Source organism: Kogia breviceps, chromosome 1 (genome assembly GCF_026419965.1).
Source record: "Kogia breviceps isolate mKogBre1 chromosome 1, mKogBre1 haplotype 1, whole genome shotgun sequence".
In the NCBI taxonomy this organism is placed as follows: domain Eukaryota; kingdom Metazoa; phylum Chordata; class Mammalia; order Artiodactyla; family Physeteridae; genus Kogia; species Kogia breviceps.
This window is the reverse complement of record NC_081310.1, coordinates 74,306,156-74,332,260: the sequence shown is the minus strand read 5'-3', so window position 1 is coordinate 74,332,260 and position 26,105 is coordinate 74,306,156.

Below are 26,105 nucleotides of genomic sequence, written 5' to 3'. Positions count from 1 at the left end.
TAAAATTATTTGAATTAGAGAATGTGATAACAAGCGATGTACCAGGAACAGCTCCCAGAATATAGTATGTGCTCAAACGTTGGAGAAAAATAGTTCTTTCCTAACCTTCAACTCTTACCTTTCACCCAATTCCCAGAATAATCCTTTTCTTTTAGTTAGCTCTTCATATGTGGAATAAACATACCATTTGATAACCTCTTAAAGTAAACAGTAAACCAGAAATGAATACTAAAGTTGTAGGCTGGCATTTCTCAATTTCATTACTGCTGACATTTTGGGTTGAATGATTCTTTGTGTAGGGGTTTGTCCTGGGCATTGTAGTATGTTTAGCAGCATCCCTGGCCTCTACTTACTAGATTCCAGTAGCACCCCAACCCCCTCAGTTATAACATCCAAAAATATCTCCAGACATTTCCAAATGTCCCCTGGCAGAGCAAAATATCCCTTAGTTAAGAACCACTGCTTCAGAACAACTGTATTCATCATATCCATCCCTTTTTTGCCTCTCCTCAGCTCTCTGCTTTTGGAGATAAAAGCAAATGACAAAAGAAAGAAATAAACATTAGGCATTTGTTTAAAATAGTAAGAGTAACATTTCCAGACAGTACTGTCTTTCCAGGGGATCTCATTCATGATGTGACTGGCACTTTAGAGCCCAGTTTTCAGCATGAGTGGTGTCCCCTGGGCTTGGGTAATGCTGAGGCCCTCAAAGGATGTCTGGAGACTAGAACACAGGCAGCCCAGTTGTTTATACCTTCCACCTGGAGTCCTGGGCAGTGAGAAACAGTGAGACATCACATTTCCCAACAGCAGGAAAACTCCATTATTTTCGCCATGCTCTATGGAAAATTGCAGGAAATAACTTCCCAAAATATAGATGAGAGTTACAAGGGTTTTCTGAACAATTTTCAGTTTACCAGTTGGTATCTTTTAAAGAGAATGATTCATTCCCTGAATATTCCATTTATTTGAGAGAATGGTTACTGTCTCAATAATAATTGTTCTCTTATGATATTTTGGCAAACCATGGAAATAAATCCTGGTTTTTGGAATGGGATAGTTCATTGATTGACATTTGCTCCAGGATAAATTACCATCTGATAAAATCCACAAGTCCAAATCCTGCCAGTAGTTTCGGATACATCTGTTTGCAATTATCCTATCATTTGCTAGTTATTTCTCCTGATGTTTCACAGCTCTCCGTATTCTTTGAATGTGTTACAAGCTAATGGCCTTCTCCTTAGCCTGAATTTTCCTCCTCTTCTTTAACTAGCCCCATTCCTGGCACCCACATAAACCTCTTTAATACATGAAGCTTCTGTGTCAGTGGTCTAGTTAACATTTAAAGCCCTCTTTTTTTTTTTTTTTTTTTTTTTTTGTAATCTACAACTCCGAGGTAGGAGGGCACCTTCTTTCTGATATTGAATGTGCCATCTGCCTTATTGCCATTTCCCCAAGTATCTGCAGATGCTGAAGTTATAGCTACACAGGTGTGATAAGATTATTATTATTTTTGTTATTTATTATTTTAAGATCCAAGTTTTCTTGTATGTCATAGCAGCCAGATAAAGACCCAGTGCCTTGATTTTTATCTTCCCTGCACAAATCCTTTCCCTCCATTTCTAACAGTGCTGTATGCAAAAAGCCTTTTAAATGTATTTTCATTGTCTTCATCCCCTGAAAACATCCAGAGGTTTATTCACTAGGAAATGATCAGTCATTTTACACTGGTGAAATCCAGATGAGCTGGAAGACAGTGACAGCGTGGTGAAGGAGGTTAGGTGCCTCTGACTATACATATGAACACGAAGAGGAGAATTAGGCTTCACAGTAGATGCCGGGAGCTAGAGGGTGTGGCAGGAGTTACTTGAAGATGAAAGCAGGAGGAGCTGTCTTCAGAGATCTGATGTCCAAGCTGAGCTGTGATATGTGCACAATTGTCACCTTTACAGCTCTCCTATTTGTCCAATTTAAATTCTAACCATTCATGAGCCATTTCCCCTTTGCATTTTTAAAGAAAAATGTGTGGTTCTTAAAAAAAGCTCTGTGCTCAATGTTAATTTCCTTAATGGACCCCAAACACATTGAAAAGCAACAAACACACTGCCAAAGCTGATACTCTGACGCCAGAGCACACCACCACCCTTTCTTTCTTTAAAATCATCATCATCATCGCCAACCTTGTCTTCGCAACAGCAGATATTTATTGCATGACTACTATTTGTGGGGCATTGTCCCAGCCCTGGTGACTTGCCATTATGCTGTGAATCAAACTTGAATACTTTATGCTCTCTTTCAAGGTGTCATGTTAGAGTGCCTGTGATTTTTTTGGAATCTCCTATTCTCCCATCCTTTCTCTTAGCTAATTTTAGGTAAATCTATTCAATACCCCTTCATCATCTTAACCCTGTCTTTAACTCTTTCATCTTTTAACTTTGTTCATTGCCTGGACTGATCCCTTTTTTTTTCTTCCAAAGAATTCCTGCTTTACACTCCACTAGGAGACTCTGTCAGCCACAGACAAGCAGCTTATATGACCTCATGGTGTCAGCCTCCAAGAGTGTAGAGAAGAGTGAGGAGACCCAGATGTTTTCATTCTTGTGACCTGTGAGATTCAAAAGGGCAACAAGCTACTGTTGCTGGACACTGTTCCTGAGTGAGGACACTTTAAAGAGATGCAGCAAAGTGTTAGAGCTGACAGAGTATGTCAATGACCCACCTGGTTTCCATCTGAATGTGTAGTAGGGAAAGGACTCCCTCATTCTACTGGAAGCAAAGTGCAGGCATAACAGAAACATAATACATATTAATTATTTCCTCTTTGCATTCATTTTTTTGGTTAATTTTCATGTGTAATCCGATGTTCATGCATTTTTCATTTTGTAAACTCCCCAAAAGATAAGACCTATGACTGTTTGTTTACTTTGCACATTTCCCAACACAGGATCATAGGTAAATGGATGGATAGGTAGATAAGTAAAGTGTTTTGCTAATGATACTGTCTAACTGAATGATCCACTCCTATTATTATGGTGCTTACTATCAGTGATCATAGGCCACCATCTTTGGTTCCTGATTTCTGTAAACTCTTCGTAAATTTAATTTATTCAGCAAACATTTGGGCAAGGGACTTAGAAACTCTGAAAGCTGCCTTTGGCCACTGTCTTCTTCCTGTAAGGTCTATCAGGAAATACACAGAAGACATATAGAGGTACTGCTAACCTCATAAGGGTATAAACAGAGGTACTAAATTTGGATTTGTGAACCAGAAATCATGAATTCCATGTTGGCGATTCCAATCTTTTTTTTCTTTTTTTTTTTTTTTTTTACGATCACAACCAAAACCAATTTAAGCTTTCTGTGTCATTAATTCTTGCCACTTCCCCCTCTTCCCATATAAAAAGGAAAAGTATGAGGCAAGTTATTAAATCTATTTGGGACTCAGCTTCCTCATGTGTAAAATGGATATAATAATAGTATATTATCTCAAAGGGTCATTGTGAAAATTAGATGAGTTAATATATTTAAAGTGCTTAGAATAGTATGTTGTGTATAGCAGGTACCAAATAAGTGTGTATTATTATCTGGAGTACCTCTTAGTATGAGGTAAGTATTAGTCAAGGAAGTATCTTTAATGGTCATAAATCTTTTCACCTTTGAAAAGAGGCCCCTGTCCAGTGACTTGTGATTAGTTATGCTTCTCTAAAGAAAGTGCCAATCCCTTGGCGGTTCACAGTGAAAGTCCTTTTTTCTTGTTATGGCCAATATTACAGAAAGTCCTTTTTACTTGTTATGGCCAATATTACTAGAAATTTCTGCTTAATGAGTACAAATTGCAGTAAATGTAATAGAAGTTGAAAATGTTTACTGTATTAATGATGCAGGAAACAATCTTAAAAAATAAACCATGGGAAAATTATATTGCAATGATTTAAACACAGAAAGTCTCAATAGTTGTGTTGTCATATCACACACAACAATCTTGTGGAGATACTTTTTGAAAAAACATAGTTATTACCATAACTTATTTTAAAATAGTCAGTGAAAAACTTACTTCAATATGAGGGAGAAACAGTATGTAATACTTTTAAACTAGTATTTGCAGAACAATTTTCCTTCAGTAAAAGTACTTTGTGTTCTAGTTACAGAATGGACTGTTGTCATCTTATTCATTTCTTTAACACTGTTTCACTTTGGTTTTGGGAGAGCTGAAAAACTATATATCAACATATGAAAAAAATGAATATTTTAAGGCAGAGACAAACAGTGCGGAATGCTAAGTGAGGGCAGAGAAAAAATCAGGAACAGACAGGCCATAAAGCCCAGCACGGTTAGTGAATATGAACTGCAAATTTGTCTCTGAACTTCCTAATGACCAAAATAAAAGGAGAAAATATGAAGTACAAGATTCTTTTTGACAATATAATAAATAGACCATGGAGTTTTTAAGAGAAGCAAAGCATTTCCTCGTACTGAGGTCTAATAAAAATTTCTCCTGTAAGTTTTCACAAAGGGGATACTGGCTGTGTGGTGGACGTTGTTTGTGGTCACCTGGCTACCATAAACAAAGTGGTGTTACAAGATTCTTTACTGTATCCCTCAGAGAGGCCAATGGCAGAACACTAACTCACTTCAGTCGAAGAAACTCTGCAAGAGATCAAAGTAAGGAGGTCTGGGTAGATAGGATTCTGTGACTGGGTAACCTGAGCGTTACTTCTTGCAGTTGAATTATGGGGAATCCCTGTGGAGAGATGAAAAATGTACCAAACTAGGAGGAAGAAGCATCCACTTTTATCCTGCTTCTGCCTCTGAGTGGAGGTATAACCAGGGTAAATCTCCTCCTGTCCAAGATGTTGTTCCCCAGAAGCAGACTCCTAGACATATATTCAGACACAAGGGACCTATTCCTAGAGTACTCCTTGGATAAGTCCAGGAAGAGGTTGGAGGAGCAGAATAGGAAAAGGGCAGAAGCCAAGTGAGGATGCAATTTAAGGGGAAGCCTCTGCCTCAGCCTGAACCCCAGGAATTTAGGGAGTTAAATCTCCCCTAAGAGTTTGCCTGGAGGCAGAGCCCCTGATTTTGTACTCTTACACTGGGTAGTTCTTGGGTGTCCTGGGCTGCGATGGGAGGCTGGGTGGTGGGGAACCTAAATAGTCAGTCTCCTCAGACTCTCAGTAAAGGTGAGGGGTCTAGGGCCCAAGAGTGATTCCCTAAAGTCCCAAGGGCAGACTGTTAACTGTGAGCAAAATGAAGTCCCTCCAGTGGGGCATCAACAGGATCTGCCCCAGTTTCTCTTCTCTGGGCCTCAGGATTCATCTAGAGTATGAAGTGGTAGGATTTGATGATCTCTTAGGAAGCCTCAGTATGTGATTATAAGTTCTGTGGATCTAGGGTTACTTTTTAATTCTTTTGTGAATACTGTTTCAATTACAGCATGGCTGTGTAGCTTAAATTGAAAAAGAACTACAGTCGGGTAGAAAAGCAAAGGAGATACCATGAACCAGCCAGATTGCTGTTTGATAACAGCACCCCACTGGCTCTGTCTCTCATGGGGGACCCAAAGAGGGAATGAGTGATGCACGTGGAAAAAGACAGTCTGGGAAAGAGCCAGGACATGAACAGTTGTTAGAAGATGGCACTTTGTAAACTGGGTTGAAAGACAATTATGGAATATTGAGTAGTGAAAATTACTCAGCCTTTCTGGCTGCTGTGGCACCTGTTCAGACCAACTGACGGTGGTGGTTTTTCTCTCTTGCCTGGAAAAGTGCAGACCCAGTTTCTTTAAGAATTAGTGGACTGTTGGAAGAATTCACCCACCTTTCTCCTCTATCAGCACATACCAAAGCTGCCTGGAGGTGTGAGTCCCTGTAGCCCTTGACACCCATCTTCCACTGGGCATCCTCCCCATCCTTCCTCCATGCAACCAAGGAGGCTGGGTGATGGTGAGAAGGCTTATTTGCATTTAATCCTTCCCATTCTCTTAGTCTGGGTCTCTAGGAAATGGCTTTTTTTTTTTTTTTTTTTTTTTTGTATCATCTATCTCCAGCATTAGAACTAGAAATTTAATTCCTAATCAAACCTGTAGATTATATGACTATGGACAACTCACTTCATTGAGCTTCAGTTTTCTTATGTTTTAAAGAGGATAACATCGTATCTATCCCATAAGCTTGTAAGGATTAATTGAAATATTGTCTGTAACACCACACAGATCAATGATTTGTCAATATTGTCATCTCAGGTGGGGTTCTGGGATCAAGACATACTGGGAGACATTATCTCCCACAGATGATATCTGCAAAAATAAACACAAACACAAAAGAACACATTTTTAATTGAAAATTGGTAAATTATTTTACTTGACCTAACTGCTGTAAGATGTTTCTCTCAAGCTTATTCTTAATGAATATCTTGTGTGTTTATTCTCTTTAAAACAACTGATCAAGATAATATCATAAAGTAAAATAGCTTACATAAAGTCAGCATATTAGCTGTTATACGAAATAGAAACAGACTGAATCCCTTTATTATAAGATAGAGATGATATCCTTAGGTTAAGAAACAAAACCCAATTACAAGTTATTTACAAGTGAGAAACAAAGTGATAAAGCAAATTTGAAAATAAAAGATAACAGGTACATGCAAATAAAAAGAAAGCACAAGTCACACTATTAATATCAGATGAGATAGGTTAAAAGGCATAAACAGGATAAGAAGAGACATATATGATGATAAGAGGTGCAGTTTAGGAACATGTCTAGCAAAAAAAACCTATGTGCACCAAAACATACAAAAACTAAATATGCAAAGCAAAATTATTATTAAAAAAGTTGAAAAAGTAAACTTGTAGTGGGAGATACTGTTACCTTATTTCAGAACTGATAAAACAGTTGTCAAAAATTACTAAGGACATAGAAGACTCAAATTACATCATTATATACACACACACACACAAATATCAATTTAATATGTATATAGTGTTGCATCCAATGATTTGAGAATATATATTTGCATATATAGTGATTCTTAATCTTTTCGGTCTCAGGATTCCTTTACACTTTAAAATATTATTGTGGTTCCCAAATAGCTTCTGTGTACATGGGTTATAATATACTGGTCATATGTGTGTACATATAGGTATATATTAGAATGTGTATTATAACATATCTATATGTACCATATTAATAATTAAAACTAATAATTAAAATATTCATTAATTTATTTAAAATAACAATAGTAAATTTATTACATGTAACAAAATTATATTTTTATGGCAACTATATTTTCAAAAACAAAATTATAGTAGAGTGACAATGTCTTGCATTTTCCAAATTTTTCAGTGTCTGTCTTGGTAGAGGAAAAATGTATTCTTATATTCTGCTTCTGCATTCAATCCATAATATGTTATTTTTAGTTGAAGTATGTGAGGAAAAGCCAGCCTCATACATACAGCATTCATATGTAGTTGGGAAGGGAAGAATGTTTTAATGGCCTTTTCAGATAATTGTGGATATTCTTTAATACTACACCAAAACTTGACAAGTGGTGTGCTCTTAAATGTTAGTTGCAATGTGAAATCTGAAACTATATCAATGAAACTTTTATACTCAGTTACACTAAAATCCATTATATCTTGTGCGCTATGAAGAGATCTTTTACCCATGTATGGTTTTATAACATCATGCACTGGTAATGTGGAAAATATTGTTTTATTGAGTTTGCATATTTTCCAAATGTCAAGATCGTTTTACATTATCAGAAAACTAGATTGATTTATAACCAATTTCATCAGAAAATTATTTAAGTATTATGAAGGGATCAATCTCAAGGTTTTTTCCAAAATTCTACTTTTTATCTTTAAAAAGAAAGAAACACTGTCAATTATTTTCCTGTATATATATATCATACATACAGTAAGTCCCCTACATATGAACCTTAAAGTTGCAAACTTTCAAAAATGCAAACATGTGGCTGCATGTCCAATCATGTAAGTTAGTTCATGTGTCTGGTGTACATTGTCATGTGCTTGCATCCTCTACAGGTGGTTGTGCTTTTGTGTACTTTACTGTACAGTTCTGTATAGAGTATAGTAGTACAGCATCTCGTTTTCAAAGCCAGGATGTCTGGAAGCAAGCATAAAAGCAGTGGTTAGGCAGCTGGTACTGCTAAGAAGTACCAAGCAATAAAGATGGAAACAAAAGTGAAAATAATTGAGAGAGTGGAGAGAGGCATGTGAAAAGTATTATAAACCTATTACAGTACTGTACTATATAGCTGATTGTGTTAGCACCTAGGCTAACTTTGTTGGACTTACAAACAAATTGAACTTACAAGTGCTCTCTAGGAATGGATCTCATTTGTTATGTAGGGGACTTACTATATATATATCCAGTGGAATATATCTATCTATATCTATCTATATATATCTCCATATATACTAGTTTTGTTCTAAACCTAACCATAAAAGTGGTTTTCCTTGAGACAATCATCTCACCTTAATACATAGCAGAAGTGTTTTTTGTACATTTTGTGTTTAATCACACAGAATATTAAAAATGATGTACTCAAGTGTTAATTTTTGATAAAGCAGCAAAAAAAATAATTTTGAGGATATTCTTTTTTCATTTTTATTTTATATTAGAGTATAGTTGATTTACAATGTTGTATTAATTTTAGGTGTACACCAAACTGATTCAGTTTTACATATACATATACCCATTCTTTTTCAGATTCTTTTCCCATATAGGTTATTACAGAATATTGAGTAGAGTTCCCAGTGCTATACAGTAGTTCCTTGTTGATTTTCTATTTTATATATAGTAATGTGTATATGCTAATCCCAAACTCCTAATTTATCCCTCCCCCCCCCCACACCTTTCCTCTTTGGTAACCATAATTTTGTTTTCAAAGTCTGTGAGTCTATTTCTGTTTTATAAATAAGTTCATTTGTATCATTTTTTAGATTCCACATAAAAGTGATATCATATGATATTTTTCTTTCTCTATCTGATTTACTGCACTTAGCATGATAAACTCTAGGTCCATCCATGTTGCTGTATATGGCATTATTTCATTCTTTTTTATGGCTGAGTAATATTCCATTGTTTATATGTACCACATCTTCTTTAGCCATTCCTCTGTTGATGGACATTTAGGTTGCTTCCATGTCTTGGCTATTATAAATAGTGCTGCAATGAACATTGTGGTGCATGTATCTTTTTGAAGTATGGTTTTCTCTGGATATGTACCTAGAAGTGGGATTCCTGGATCATATGGTAGCTTTATTTTTAGTGTTTTAAGGAACCTCCATACTGTTCTTCATAGTGGCTGTACCAATTTACATTCCCACCAACAGTGTAGGAGGGTTCCTTTTTCTCCGCACCCTCTCTAGCATTTATTGTTTGTAGAGTTTTTGATGATGACCATTTTGACTGGTGTGAGGTGATACCTCATTGTAGTTTTGATTCACATTTCTCTAATAATTAGTGATGTTGAGCATACTTCATGTGCTTTTTGGCCATCTGTACGTCCACTTTGGAGAAATCTCTATTTAGATCTTCTGCCCATTATTTGATTGGGTGTTTTTTGTTTTGTTTTGTTTTGGATATTGAGCTGAATGAGCTGTTTGTATATTTTGGAAATTATCCCTTGTCAGTTGCTTTATATTTTTGCAAATATTTTCTCCCATTCTGTGGGTGTCTTTTCATTTTGTTTATGGTTTCCTTTGCTATGCAAAAGTTTTAAGTTTAACTAGACCCCATTTGTTTACTTTTGTTTTTCTTTTTATTATTCTAGGAGGTGAATCCAAAAAGATCTTGTTGTGATTTATGTCAGAATGTTCTGCCTATATTTTCCTCTAAGAGTTTTATAGTATCCAATCTTACATTTAGGTCTTTAATCCATTTAGAGCTTATTTTTTTGTATGGTGTTAGAGAATGTTCTAATTTAATTTTTTTATATGTGGCTACCCAGTTTACTTAGCACCATTTTGACAATATTGATTATTCTAATCCAAGAACGTGGTATATCTTTCTATTTGTTTGTGTTATCTTTGATTTCTTTCATCATTTATCAGTATATTCTTAAATAAAACAAGCATTTTGCTTTATTGCAAGTGTGTGTCAGTGAAGAATATGACTACCAGAACAGTTAAGTGTTCTGCCTTGATTTGTGCTAAACAATTTTACCACCTTTTCTTTTGCACATTAGTACAAATGCCAACACAATGAAAAATGCAAATAATGTATTATTAGGAAAATAGTTTTTACCTGTGGCCTCCTTTAAAAACTCTTAGGAACCCTCAGGGTTTAGAAGATCATACTTTGGGAACTGCTAATTTTATTTATTATATACATCATACATAATATGTATATAGATATTATACACATATTACACATATATATTATGCATACTATTTATACCAGGGACCTTATTTCCTTTCATCATGTTGCTCTGCTAACTCCTAGGGCACTATCATTACTTAGTCTCAGCTGGGATACCATTGTTTCCTGCTGGTATCAAGGGAAAATGAAGCATGGAAGAGGCATGCCCATTATCTTTAGGCCCAAGCCTGGATGTTTGTAATGTGACTCAGAATTGAAATTCTAAATAATATTGACCATATGGGAGAGGAGTGGGAAAAGTCTGGGAAACGTGAGAGCATGCTAGAGTTATTGTCTCATTGAGAGGAAGGTAGAGAGTGTGAAAACTTGAAAAACATTATGTTTGAGGCTGGGGTTTAGGACAATCTCTGTAAAAATAAAAATGGAATATAATCAAGTTTAGACCATTGGAAAAAAATTTGTTCTCTTCATTAGAAAGCAATGAAGGGAATAAAGAAAACAAAAGTCTGGGAAATAGAATATAAAAGGAGATGGTATTAATATAGTACTAATTGCAATGAATGTAATGTATTTATTGGGCTAAATGCAACAATTAAAAGACAGGGACTCTTAATTTGGATTGAAAATTTCAAAAAACATCATTTAGTGTCTAAAAGATAGAAATTATGACAAAAGGATATAGCAATTCAAAAACAAAAAAGATAGAATAAGAAAAAACAGAAGTGTTAACAAAAGATGGGGTGTTAGCCATCCTAATATGTGATGAAATAGAAGTCAGCAAATAAAAAATTACAAAGATGAAGGAAGAATCAGGTTTCAATAAAAGGAATAATGAAACAAGAAGATATAATCATTAGGAATAGTCCTATCTTACAATATAACCTCAAAATACAATGCAACAATTGTGGGAAGAAATAGATGAATCAACTGTTGCAGTTTTAGACTTTTAACACAATCCTCCTGGAATGAGTTAGGAAAAAGTAGCCAAGAAATAGAAACCCTGAACAATGTAATTAACATGCTCAAGCTGTTAGTTATATGTAGAACTCTCAGCAACACCGAATATACATTTTTGTGCACTCATAGGATATTTACAAAATTTGACCATGTACAAAGGAAGCCTCAATACATACCAAAGAACTAGTAATGATGATAAAATGAGCATAATAACGAACAGTTAAGTGCTTAGAATGTGCGAAGCACAGTTCTAAGTAATTTGAATCCTCAGAATAACCTATGAAATAGATCCCTTATTATTTCCCTTATTATTTTGCAACTGAAGAAACTAAGGTGCACAAAAGCTAAGTAACTTGTCCAGTTCACTCAGATGTGCAACTGTTCTTAACCATTATGTCATATGAACAATATTATGCTAATAAATTTGATAAACTGGATAAAATGAAGATATTTCTGGAAAAAATTAAAATGCCAAAATTGGTACAAGAAGAAATGAGAACAGGAACAAACCAGTAGATACTAAAAAGATATAAATGGTAATCAGTGTCATATAGATTATGTTCTTCCACTATTAATACATAACCCTTGGGTTAAAAATAAAGTCATAAGGGAAACTGAAAAATATTTAGAACTAAAGGAAATTTAAAAGACTGTATGTCAAAATTTGTGGGACATAGCTAAAGTAATGTTTATAGGGAAATGTGTAGCTTTAAAATATTTATTAGGAAACAGAAAGGGTTGGAGGGAATTCCCTGGCAGTCCAGTGGTTAGGATTCCATGCTTCCACTGCAGGGGGCACAGGTTCAGTCCCTATTCAGGAACTAAGATACCACACGCTGTGTGCTGCAGCCAAGAGTAAAAAGGGTTGGAAACTAATGTGCTAAGCATTTAACTTAAAAAATTGGAAAAGGATGAAGATGGCAAAGAAAGAAGAACACTGAAGAGCAAATGTGTAGCAGGTAGGATTTGACTGGGAAAACATTGCAACTGAGTGACATGAAATAAGATCTTATAAAATTGTGGGAGAAGTTGGGGGTTAAGGTCTAAGAGAGGGAAAATGGAGAATCGGAGGGAAGACTAACCAAGGACCATGGAGAGGAACTGGTGAAGTCTACTAAAGGCTGTTGGTTGTATCTGAAAGTGAGCCCTGTTGTGAGGATGAAATGAGTTGTGATATGTAAAAAGTGCTTAGGACAGAACCTGGCCATAAAAACATAATATATGTTATTCTAATTTTATACATAATAACAATAATCAGTCAGAAATAGAGTTGGGGAAAATATGCTATTGTAACAACTCCATTATAACCAAGATTAGAAAGTGCCTAGAAATAAATTTAACAAGAAAGTTACTGATGAGTAAAACAATAACTTTTCACTCAAGAACATAAATTATGATTTAAACCAGGTATTTGTAAAAATTTTCTCTAAAGGTCCAAATAATATTTTGAGCTTTGAGGCACATATGGTCTCCACAGCAACTATTCAACTCTGTGACTGACTGCTCAACTGCAGTTGTAGCATGAAAGCAGCTGTAGACAATATGTAAATGAATGGGCATGGTTAGATTTGGCCAATGGGCTATAGTTTGCTGACCCCTGATTTAAAAAAATAAACGGAATGACATACCATATTCTTGGGTGAAAAAATTTAACACATACAAATATCAAGTTCTCCAAAATAATGAATGAAAGGGATATTCTGGAAAGATAATTGCATAAGAATAGCTAAAAAAAAGATTAGTGCAACTAAAGAGGAAGCCTAGAAATAGTTTTTCTCTTTTTCCCTCCCCTCCTCCTTCCATCTCTCTCCTTACTCATTTAGAAGAAAAATAAGGTCAAATCTTGTTTACTCATACAAATGTAATTATCAAAGTTAATTCTAAACTCTTAGAAGAAAATCGTGGAGAGTGTTTGTAAGTTTGATGTGAGAACTTTTAATCCAAGATGGAAAACCTAAAAACCATAAAAAGAAAAATTGATTTTATATTAGATAATAATTAAGAATGTCTTTATACTAAGATACCATAAGCAAGATAAAAGGAAAATAAGAAAGTGAGAAACAATATTTAAATACACAGTGTTCTTTCACATTGACACTAAAATGACGAAGGCACAATAAAAATGGGAAAAAGCAATTCAGAGAAAAGCAAATTCAAAGGGCTCATCAAAATATGAACATATGTTCTGCTCAGTAGTAGAAAATTCTCCTCTATTAGGTTGGTAACAAGGATGTACATTGCAGCTATCTTTGTGCTAGAGGGCAAAACAGAAACAGAAAACACGCTTATCAATCTGAAAATGGTTGAATATACTGTGACACATCTAGACCATAAATACTATGTGAAAATTAAAAACAATGAGTTAGAGTTTCTAGTTTAACTGGAGAGATTTCTAAATGTACAGAGCAGAGCAAGATGTAGCGGAGTGTCTATAATACGGTCCCCTCTTTTTATTTACGATGAGCCTCCCCCAAATGTTATGTGTGTAAGGATGTATGTTTATATGTAAGTGTTATGAGCAAAAAAAAAAAAAAAAAAAAAAACCCTAAAGAACCTTGATTACCTGGAGAGATGAGGATGCAGAGGGAGGTGAAAGGAAGCAAAGTGCGTGTGTGCACACACAGTTTGTAAGGAAAAAAGTGCTCATAATTTTAAAAATCTCAGTTGTGTAAAATTTTATTTATATATCCAGAGGTGGCATTAAAAATATTTAACAACCGGTATGGCACAGGTACAGACCAATCAGAACAGATGTTGGCTGCTACATTGTGAGAGTATGCGCTCACTGCATATGGGCCCTTTTATTTTTCTACATACTCGTGCCTTTATTTCTGTGGGAGAGATTCCTAGGCGTTGGATTGATGGGTCAAAGGGTATATGTATTTCTAATTTTAAAAGAAATTGCCAGATTGCTGTCCAAGAAAGACTGTAGCAATTCACGTTTCTTCTGTTGATGTATAAGAGTGCTTTTTCCCCACACCCCAACAGAAGTGGAGAGCATATCAATCACCGAGCAGGGAAATATTCTAAGATAGGCAAGTATTCCGTCTCTCAGCTGGAAGCCTCAGCTGTTGAAAAGAGTGAAAGGAGCTTGTGGTTTTAAGGAAGGTCTCTGACATGCTAATCTTAAACTCTGAATACTATGCACTCAAGGTAGAATGTCTACCAGCTGCTTCTGCCTTCCCCCACATGAATCCCCACCAGCTCCAGTTTAGGCCTTGTCCCTTCCTCCTGGGCTGAGGTGATAATTTTATTGCAGTGGATGTTCCTGTCTTTGAGATATGTGGTGCCATTTAAAGCTTTATCACTAAACCCAGAGGATATCGTTCCCTCAGCAAATGGACACCATAATAACTTACTACTATTTTTAATAAACCAAAGTTCAAGTCAGAAAGCTCTAATGACAAGGGCGTTGCTGGGGTAATGCAGATTCATGGTCTCTGGTAACCTTGTGTGAAATGATGAAGAAGAGAATAGTCTCTCCTTATGGGGTATAAATATTTGTGATTCTTTGGTTACGGTGTTTGGCCCACTGAGCGTGCAGAATGCTTAAAGGTAGAGAGGGAAAGGGAAGAGTTAAATATGATAAAATTTTCAGCATGGTTGATGGAATGGATAATATTATTTACAAAGAATAATGGTGAAGAGTGCTTTTATTTTTTATTTTTTTTATAAAAAAAGGGAAATTAAATTCAGTTTTGAACACTGAATTTCATTTAATAACATTTATTGAGAGTCCACTGTGTTCTGGGTGCCAAGGATGCGGAGATAAATGATACAGTCCTAAACCCTGTAGACACTCTAAATCTAGAGCTATAAATAGACATTTAAAGCCTCTCACATATATTTTAGTTGAAATGTGAATTCCAGGATAGTTTAGAAGAGCAGAAAAAAGATACCTAATTCTAGCTAAGGGGTCCTGGAAGTCTTTCTGGTAAAGGTGACACCCGAGTTTATATTGGGAACAGTGTGAGTCCAGTGGAATATAAGGGGAGGGTGTTCCTGATGGAGGAAAAGCATGTACAAAGGCTTGAAGGCAAGGCAAGTGGAACAGGTATGGGAAAAGATAAGTAGAATGTGAGTGAACACAGGGTAGCTACAAGAAACAGGTTGAAAAGTAGGATCATGAAAGGCCATCCAAGCCATGCTGAGGAATTTAGGTTTTACCCTGCAGCTGAGTCAGTGAATCATTGATAAAGCAGGTGAGTGGTGACCAAACTTGTATTCACACTAGATCGTGGGCCTCTGTGAGGAAGGTGGGTTTGAGGAGGAGAGGTGGTGGGACTGGTGACAGGAGGCCCCATCAGGAGGGACTGCAAGCATCTCAGCAAGATCCAATGAGACAATGAGATCCTCAATGCAAGGCTGCGGTAACTGCCAGGCCGTGGGGACACGGGGTGAGGCTCCTCCTTCCACCAAGTCTTCTCATAATACCTCTGGTTGTCCCAGACTGTCCACTATAAAGTCCGCCCTCCATTCTGTCCTTCTCTTCTCATTTCCCACTCATGTTTCTACCTAGCAAAGCCTATTTTTGTCAAATATTGGAGTCAGCAATCAGTTTGTCATTGAATGATAAATAAGGCAAAAGGCTCATTTTAAGAGAACCTTAATTTGAAATCAGTGTTGTTTCAGGTAAGGTTACTTAGTTAAAGCATAACTTTTGCCTGTCTAAGGTGTAATTTACACTTCATAACTGGCCATCTGCTCTGCCTGCTTATGAAACCAGCTTTGTGCAGCATACAGCATGGTCAGAAGTGAACAACTCAGAGTTTTCTTCCCCATATCTTCTCTATATCAGTTTCTTTGGTTGCAAGAACCAAAGCAACTCTGGCTAACTTAAGCACAAATTAAGAAGTTAGGGGAGAGGCAGGGTGAATTTCTTGGAAAGATAGTTGAGATTTCATAGAATCGAAGGAAAAAGTGAGCAGCCAGCCTGGGGAAGTGGCTCCAGGGATCTCTGAGGCAGGAACTGATAACCTGTCTCTCTGGGACACTGTCTTGACGGGGACTTGGCTCCTGATTTAGATTCCACTGGGAAAGCACTTGATTGGTTTAGTTTGTTTAACGTAGCCATCCGTCAATGAGGGCAGAGTGAAGGTGACAATGCCATGGTTCAATCCCTAGGAAAGTGGAGTCTGTCTCCAGAAGAACCGGAAAAGGATACAGGGCAGGCAAACACAACAGATATCCACTATAGCTTTGTCTGGCTAATTTGTAAATTGAGGGGACTAGGAGATTTTAAGCCTTCTTCTTCCTCTAAACTTTGGAGTTTGAGTTTGTGAGTTAAATATGGCTAAGTACCCTTGAATACTTTTACAAGTCTATGGATACCAATTATCAAGTCTTCCCTTAGTCAGTGAGACAGTTTCAGTTTTAGATGTTTCGCTGATGGGGTCTGAATAGAACCAGTGTTTGCATGCTGGCTATTTCCAATTGGCTCATAGCAATGGAAAGGCAAGTGTTTAAGAATAAAGCTATGGGGCTTCCCTGGTGGCGCAGTGGTTGAGAATCCGCCTGCCGATGCAGGAGACACGGGTTCGTGCCCTGGTCCGGGAAGATCCCACATGCCGCGGAGCAACTGAGCCCGTGAGCCATGGCCGCTGGGCCTGCGCGTCCGGAGCCTGTGCTCCACAACGGGAGAGGCCACAACAGTGAGAGGCCCGCATACCGCAAAAAAAAAAAAAAAAAAAAAAAAAAAGAATAAAGCTATGAAGGAAATCTTCATGAAGGTGCTAGAAAGAAACAAGTTTCATAGCTTCCCTGCAGCAGAAGGCTATTCCAGGAAATCAGCTTTAAACTGTTTAAGAGATTCTATTTTCCATTCTGTTCCAGACCAAAAGTGTAAGATAGTTAAAAATACAGTTTTTCCATCTCTGACCAGGTAAAACGTTGACCAGAAAGTTAGTTACGGCAGAAACTGTTTAATCAGTCCATGCGTTCGTGGTGTGACAGCTGCCATAAGGACATTTCCAGAGACCTTATAACAGTGTTCTTCATGGACTCCAGGAAGGCCTGGTCTCTGGCTTGCGGAGGCCTTGGCAGCAGCCTTCACTTGCCTTTTTACAGTAATAACAGATGCCTGGCACCAACTGATGCTTGCTAGCGTAAGTTTCTCTCTGCTCAAGACCATAGATGCATTCTGGCTCTGTTCCGGCTTCATTGGGAGACTTTTCCTCCTTCATTAGAGATGGGCAGAATCCTAGTGTTTTGAGTTCTGACTTTGATATGGGAAGTAAATTTTCAAGGAAAAATGGAGTGTGTTCCTTTGATTGCTTGCTTTTCTTTTTATTTGTACTTGGCTCAAACTGAAATTATAGTCTTCAATTATTTTCCCCTTAAATGATTTTTAACCTGCCTCTAACAAAGAGGGAAAATAAACTAACCAGCATGAGAAAACTAGTGTCAGCATAGAAAACCATGTGTAAGAGCAAATGGAAAACCAACATCCACGACTCATAAAAATTAATGGCAGGGTGTGGCACACAGCTGCCCAACTGACGAGAAGAAAGCTATATTGTGAATTGCTGGGGAATTAACTATTGAAAGAGGAGAAGCAGAGTAATAGTGATTTGAGCTGGTAACATCAGTGGGGAGGATGGAAGGGAAGGAGAGAAATATTTCAGCATTTGCCTGAGAGTCAGTGACTCTCTTTGATGCATAGATATTTTTCACCATGGTAATACCCATCTAATGATGATTACAGTGGTTATGACAATGGCTGCTGGTGAGATAGGAAAACTAGAGTGTTCCAAGGAAAAGAAATTTATAGTTGAGACATGTTCAAGTGCTCTAAGAGGATCTCATTAGAGATATTTGGACAGGAAATCAGAGTTTTATTCAGTTATGAACACTGGACCCACTTAAATGAGACAAGTCAAGGGTGAAAAAAAAGTGAAAACAAGGAAAGCTGAAAGAAAGCTGCTTCTCAGACATAACGTATGTTTCTTCTGCTCTTATTATTGGCTAGACGAGTCATTTTGCAAAGCATGCCATCAGTGGTGTGGGAAAATGCCCCTCCTCCCAAGACAGGTTGATAAAGAGACGCAGCAAGTTGTTTTCTTTTTTTTTGTTTTTAATTGAAGTATAGTTGATTTACAATGTTGTGTTAGTTTCAGGTGTACAGCAAAGTGATTCAGTTATATATATATGTACATATATCTATATATTCTTTTTCAGATTCTTTTCTCATATAGGTTATTACAAAATATTGAATATAGTTCCATGTACTATACAGTAGATCCTTCTTGTTTATCTATTTTATATATAGTAGTATGTATATGTCAATCCCAAATTCCTAATGTATCCCTCCCCCACTTACCCTTTGGTAACCAGAAGTTGTTTTCTCTGTCTGTTTCTGTTTTGTAAATAGGTTCATTTGTATCATTTTTTAGATTCCACATATAAGTGATATCATATGATATTTGTCTTTCTCTGTCTGACTTACTTCACTTAGTATGATGATCTCTAGGTCCATTCGTGTGCAGCAAGTATTTTGAACAAATAACACAATCTACCATATTACCGATCCAATTTCTTTCATTATCATAGATTTTCAGTTTATTCTTTTTAATTTTTTCCAGCTTTATTGAGATTTAATTGACATATAATATTGTGTAAGTTTAAGGTGTACTATGTGGTGATTGGAAATACATATATATTGTGAAATGTTTACCACAATAAGGTTAATTAACACATCCTTTACTTACATAATTACTATGTTGTTGTTATGGTGGGAAAATTAAAGCTCCACTCTCATAGCAACTTTTGAGTATACAATACTGTATTGTTAACTATAGTTACCATGCTGTAGTTTAGATCCCCAGAATTTATTCACGTTATAATGGAAAGTGTGTACCGTTTGATAAATATCTCCTCTTTTCTCCCAACTCTTAGCCTTTGGCAATCAATACTCTACTCTTTGTTTTAATGAGTTCAGTGCTTTCAGTTTCCACAAAAAAGTGAGATCATACAGTATTTGTCTTTCTCTCATTTCAAGTAAATAAATGAGGGATGGCCCTCAGGGTCCATCCATGTTGTCACATGGCACCATTTCCTACTTTTTTTTTTTTTTTCTTCGGTACGTGGGCCTCTCACTGTTGTAGCCTCTCCCGCTGTGGAGCACAGGCTCCGGACGCGCAGGCTCAGCGGCCATGGCTCACGGGCCCAGCCGCTCCGCGGCATGTGGGATCTTCCCGGACCGGGGCACGACCCCGTGTCCGCTGCATCGGCAGGCAGACTCTCAACCACTGCTCCACCAGGGAAGCCCCATTTCCTACTTTGTAATGGCTGAATAATATTCCATTATATATACATATACCACATCTTCTTTATTCATGTTACCATGTCTTGGTTATTGTGCATAATGCTGCATGAACATGAACGTGCACATATCTCTTTGAGATCCTGTTTTTTTTTCCTTTGGATACACCCAAAAGTAGGATTACTGGATCATGTGGTAGTTATATTTCTAATTTTTTGAGGAACCTCCACACTGTTTTTCATGGTGGCTGTACCAGTTTACAATCTCACCAACAGTGTCCCCGGGATTCTCTTTTCTCCACATCCTTTCCAGCATCTGTTATCTCTTATGTGTTCGAGAATGTGTCTGAGGTGATATCTCACTGTGGCTTTGATCTACGTTTCCCTGATGATTAATGATGTTGAGCACTTTTTCATGTACTTGTTGGCCATCTGTACGACTTCTTTGGAGAAACATCCAATAGCTATTATTTTAATTATCAACTGTTGAGTGGATGCTTAGTGCCAGTAACAACAATACGGTATTGCTTATCCTTTCTGTAACCCTGCAGATAAAGAAAGGGAGGCTCAGGGAGGGTAAGTAATGTGCTGTCTTTCCTTCAGAGCGTCTTTTTCTAAAATTAACTAGCCAAAATTTGAGGAGATAAATGCATTTGACAAAGTCTCTCTATCAAGATGTTGATGTACTTTCTGAGTCAGTTTCTAATGGATAACTGAAAACTTTGTAAGAGGCTGATTGGTTGAGGATGATGAAATAATTGGAGGTTTATATGAGTACAAAGCTCTTAAATAGTGAAAACTGATCAGATGGCAGTGTTAGCATGGCCACGGTTAGATGTTAACTCAAGTTCACCTATTATTTTCCTTTAAAACTAATAATATGATTGAGTGATTCACTGTCTATATGCCAAACTAATATTAAAAAGGTAGAATTTAGAAATTTTATGACAGCAGCATACCACAGACAGTGTTTGTTAGGATTATCTCAGAAAATTAAAATATGGATGGGTATGTTTCTTCCTGAGGGAGTTGTCAGTGTTTGTTTATTTACATATTTTAGAGAAGCTCCACAAGTAATTTTGATGCAATTGGTCAGATGGCTATCATAAATCATCTAGCATACATTATTTCATGCTTTTATGACTAGGTGGGTTACAGGACAGAATCTCCTCATTGTCAACATTAGGTGTAGAAAGAAAACAAATTCCACTTGGCTCTAATACGGCATTTTTTTTTTTTTTTTTTTTTTTTTTTGCGGTTCGCGGGCCTCTCACTGTTGTGGCCCCTCCCGTTGCGGAGCACAGGCTCCGGACACGCAGGCTCAGCGACCATGGCTCACGGGCCCAGCCACTCCACGGCATGTGGGATCTTCCCGGACCGGGGCATGAACCCGTGTCCCCTGCATCGTCAGGCGGGCTCCCAACCACTGTGCCACCAGGGAAGGGAAGCCCCTAATACGGCATTTTATTGTTTGATCTAAAGAAGCCAAGTCTATGAAAAGTGATATTAACTCCTAGTCAATTAATGGTTCTAATTTTCCCTGACATTTGCAAAAATACATTAAAGAATCTTGTAAACAAGTCTCAACTTCTGTTTAAAGTATATACGTGCGTGTATATATATATATTATCTATTTTTTATGTTTGTCAGTTAAGTGTGATCGTTAGATATTGAGATTCTATAGGTAAATCGAAAAAACAAAACCAGAAAATTTTGCTTTGTAGTTGTATCCCACACATGTGACATGTGTCTTTTTATCCATGTCTTTTAGAAGGTATTTTGTGAAAAGTGACAACAGTGGCCGCCCTGATGAGAAAAGAGATCGTGGGGTTCCCAGAGCATTGATGTTAAAGCTTCCTCCATTTCTAGGATATTCACAGAAAGGGCCATCACAGTGATGATATTTCTTTTTTCGCACATCCCTGTTGGTTGTGCTTTTCCTGAAGACAGCCACATAAAGTATTGATATACTCTGACAGGTCCTGTTAATACATATTGCATTCTTGCCACATGAGATGTGGTCTTTACTCCTCTAATATCATGCAAGCCTGATGGCATCATTGCTAAATGGTAGCCTGTTCCCCACCATGTGGTATCCTTGCTTTTCATTTCAGTCTGAATTAGTGAAATGTTCTCTGTCATAATAGAAAAGCCTTTAGCACTGACACATTGTATTCACTGCCATAACATGTCACTCAATGAACACCTTTTTGTAATCAATGCCTGAAATACCCCTGGTGAAAAACCTGTCTTCTTTATCATAGTAACCCTTAATTGGACCACTCTGCTTCTTGATCAAAAATGTTTCTGTACTACTGAAGGTAAGAATTGCAAATACCATGTTAGCAATGGGAATCATTAGACAAGGGTTCCATCTTGTACATATACATCTGTTGGGTACCCTTCTGAGATTCCTGTACAAAGCTCCTCTAGATCATATTCATTTTTCTCTTTTCTGAAAATGTATTTAGCAGGAAAAAAAAACTGCACTTCTCACAGAAAAGTCCTAAAGTCCAGTGCATCTGGCTTTCTTACAATCTGACAACAAACATCCTTTTCACTTGCTTTTGCTGAGCCACAGTCACACTCCTCTGCTTTTCCCACCAACTTGTTACCTTCTTGTTCTTGTTCAGTGTTGGCCATGGGTATATTACTGAAATAGACCCACTGAGTGTCCAATTAAAATAGTCATCACAACACCTCTGGATTATGTACAGTATTGCTTATCAAACCTCATACCAAGGAATGACCTCTTTCAGGAGTAACAAAAACAGCCTCCATGACCAAATGCAGTTGCTTAAAAAATGATTTCTCCTCCTACAGACAGAGTCCATATTGGCTATTTCCAAAGAATCATCATAAGCATGATATGCAAAAAAATGTGCACAGTTATAATGAGCCTTAGGGAATGAGTGTTTTACTTGCAGTCAGGGAATGCTGTGAAAAGTCCTTAATTCTTTTGTGTCAACATTTATTGGATTTGATTCTGTCTACATTTCCATAGCAGCCAATGTAAATAACAGCATTTAGTGGCACATATAAAGTATCTAAAAAGTTAGTAATAATCTGTCTTTCTCTCAACACTCATTGCAATCTGTATTTGTACTTAACTGTCCATCACTCCCCCCAGCTCCAAATACTTTTTAGAATGAGTGTGTTCTTAAAATCAAGTTGTGTCCTTAATCTCTTCATTCAAAAAAATGTTTTTTCAAAACAGTCTAGCTGTCTACATCCTTATTAGGTAAGCCACCAGGATCATTATAAGTTGGGCTGCTTCTTAGGCGATGCGGGAGACTGCCTCCAAAATCCTTGCAGCAGGTGCAGAAAGCATCCAAGGACTTCAAAATACCTGTCACAAAACTCTGGCAGTAGCAGCCTCAGCATGCTGCTGACTTGCGAAGTGACCCACCCTTGGGTAGGGAAAGGCGGAGCCCAGGTGTGTGGAGCTAGAGTGGCTGGGGCCAGGTGGCTGGGCAGGCTGCACCCTCTTGCAGGGGTGGCAGGAGGGGCCCTCTTCTGGGGTGGTGCTTCCACAGGAAGGTTGGAAATGTGCTAGATTTCAGTTGACTTTTCCTCCCTGAAGACAAGACAAAAGCCCACTTCTTTAGAGCTCACATTATGCAGGAGGATAGAGAGATTAACTACTTAAAGTTATTTCTTTAGTATAATCAAGAAGAATCTTGGGGTGTTGGAAGCATGCATAGCAGGGGGCATTTAATCTGGTAATCTGGTAATTAGGGAGGCGGTCCTAAGGAGGTGATGCTGGAGCTGAGCTCTGAAGGGAGTGTTTAGGATATCCAGAGAGCTGTAGGAGCTAGAGAGGAAGCTTTCCGGGCCAGGGACACAGCAAGTGCAGGGGCCCTAGGGCTAGAGAAGAGGGCACATTAGAGCAACTGAAAGGCAGCTGGAGAGAAGAGAACAACTTGATGCTAATTGGCAAGAAGTTTGGTCTGCTTGATACACACATACAACTGTTTTGTCACTTTCAGATGATTTGTTGAAATGTCTCCTTTGCTGCCTTCATTCCTTTTGCTTCCTCTTTTTTTTTTTCTATCACAATTAATATTTCCTAGTTGGTTTGGATCACATTGAATGGAACCTAAATATTCATTTAAATTTAGACTTAAAACTCTGAAACAATGTTTTGAGTCTGAAACAATGTTTTTATGAACACTGACAAAATACAAAGGAAAAATTTCTTATTAAGGATGTAGAACAGTCAAACCTCTTGACTATCTTTTGTGTGGATATGATTGAATTTAGGCAGATACAATTTTTTAAAACAAATATTCCCATATTAAATAAAGTGTTGTAAGATAACTATTAGAAATAAATTTTATGTGTGTTTCCCACTGTAATCAATGTTATAGACAAGCGAAAAGAAAGGAATGGTAGCATAAGTTAGGAGGAGGTGAAACCTTCACTTCTGAATGCTCACCCAAGAGATGACATCTTGTTCCCACTTTTCTTAATAAATTATCAAACATGAGGTCATAGACATGCTGGCTATTTGTAGTCTCATAACAACCCTTCCAGAGGAAACTCAGCTGGTGTCAGGTAATTGTCATTTGAATCTAATACTTTTTCTCCATTTTGCCAAGTCATTTTGACGTGTCCTGTTTGGTGAAAGGAGAATCATAAATGCCTTTGCAATCCTTCACTGTTGCAAATCTCCCAAGCAGGATCCCTCTATGTTTATCTAGCAACCAAAGTTCTGTTGCTAGTGTGAAGGTCGCCCCACCTGAACCCATAAATCATCGGGCAGGACCTTTCGGCCTCACCATTAGGATTGAGATCCAGTAAAGATCTTAAGAAAACAGAGAAGAAAAAGAAAAGAAAACAGAGAAGACCCATCCCAGACACACACACACACAACTGTATGAAAACCAAGCCCATACTTTACTCTGCTCATCTAGCAAGGGCAATAGGTCTTTATAATATTTTTAAAAATTAAGAATATGACATTTCCAATATTATTTCATGATCCTCTATATAATAATAAATAACAGGTATCCTCTGGATAGACTATACTGTGCAAGTTGTTGTGTTGATAGCATTAAATAATTCTAATCTGTATCCTATTTCCTCTTATAAGAGAGGACTTGTGCTTATTGTCTAACTATATTACATGCCTGCTCTAAAGCCATTTAAATCATGTTACTCTCTTCCTTAAAGCTCTTCAGGGGTCCTTATAACTTAAGAGGATACACGATAAAGTCTGAATGTCTTAGCATGGCACCAAGGCTCCTTATCTTACTTCTTTATGAGTATTGCTTCTGTTTTCCCATTTTTTAAGACATTCATTTCACTTTTTGCCTTTTCCACTCTTGTAATCCATTTATCACTTGTTTTTAGTAGTGTACATCAAATATTTGTCACTTGCCATGAACTACCTATGTGTGCATATCATGCCTGGAGAGAAGGTACCATATCAATGAATTTTTTGTATTCTTCATGGTACCTTGCACACTGTAGGTGCATGGTGGGTAACCATTGGTGATAACAATGACCATGATAGTGGTTAGTCATTTTGTGCACTGTGTAGGAATGCTTAATAGTAGGAGGTCAACATCAACTAGCATTTCTTTTCATCCTTCCTCTATTTGAGTGTCATACATCAGTAATATTAATATGCACATAATTACTTGGAAAAGTTCTTTTCCACTCAAATAGTAATAAAACTTTAATGCATATATTTATGCAATAACAAATATCCTAAGTACAGTTCATATATTGGTGGCATTGGTCACTAGATGGCACACCACAAACTTCTGTGGGGCAGTTACACAAGCTGATCCATTATTTGAAGAAGTACTGCAAAGATTCAGAGCAGTTTGCTTTGGGAAAATGACATCTGAGGGGATATTTGGTAAGTTTATTTCAAAGTAAAAATTAGATTTAGAGTACATAGTTAAACATATGACAAACGTGAATGTGAGCTGTAAGGAATCATTTATTCAACAGATAATTATTTTAAAAAATAATAGACACTGTGTCAGGCCCTGAGGAAGACAGCAAGATGCTAAGACCTGGGCCTGGTTGAAGTTTAGCAGAGAAGCTAAGAGTGTAAGCCTCACTCTACCTACCAACTGGTACTGAAAAATTAAACCTAGCAAAACAAATAGTAGATTGTTTAACTCCTGAGGAATAAAGTAGAAGAATAATAGGTGGATGAAAAATTCACAGTGACCTTCCATGTATTTAAATGTCATGAAGGAATTTTCTACATCCATTTGCCCAAAGTCTGCATCAATATCATTGATGGTTTATGATGATTTTAGCCTGTGAATACACCCGACATCATAGTTCTCTGTGCAGGACTTAAATTACACATGTTTCATCTAATAGGTACACAGGACACAAATAACTCACAATGTAGTAAACCTGAAATCCAATGTCCAGATATACACATTGCTGTTTACTGTGGCTCCTGAGGTATAGTATGACTTGGACTTCCTTCCAGAAACATTTCATTCTTCTACTCAATACAACCTTCACAGAATAAAATGATCTCTACATTTCCCTCACACAGTGGGTTATGTACTT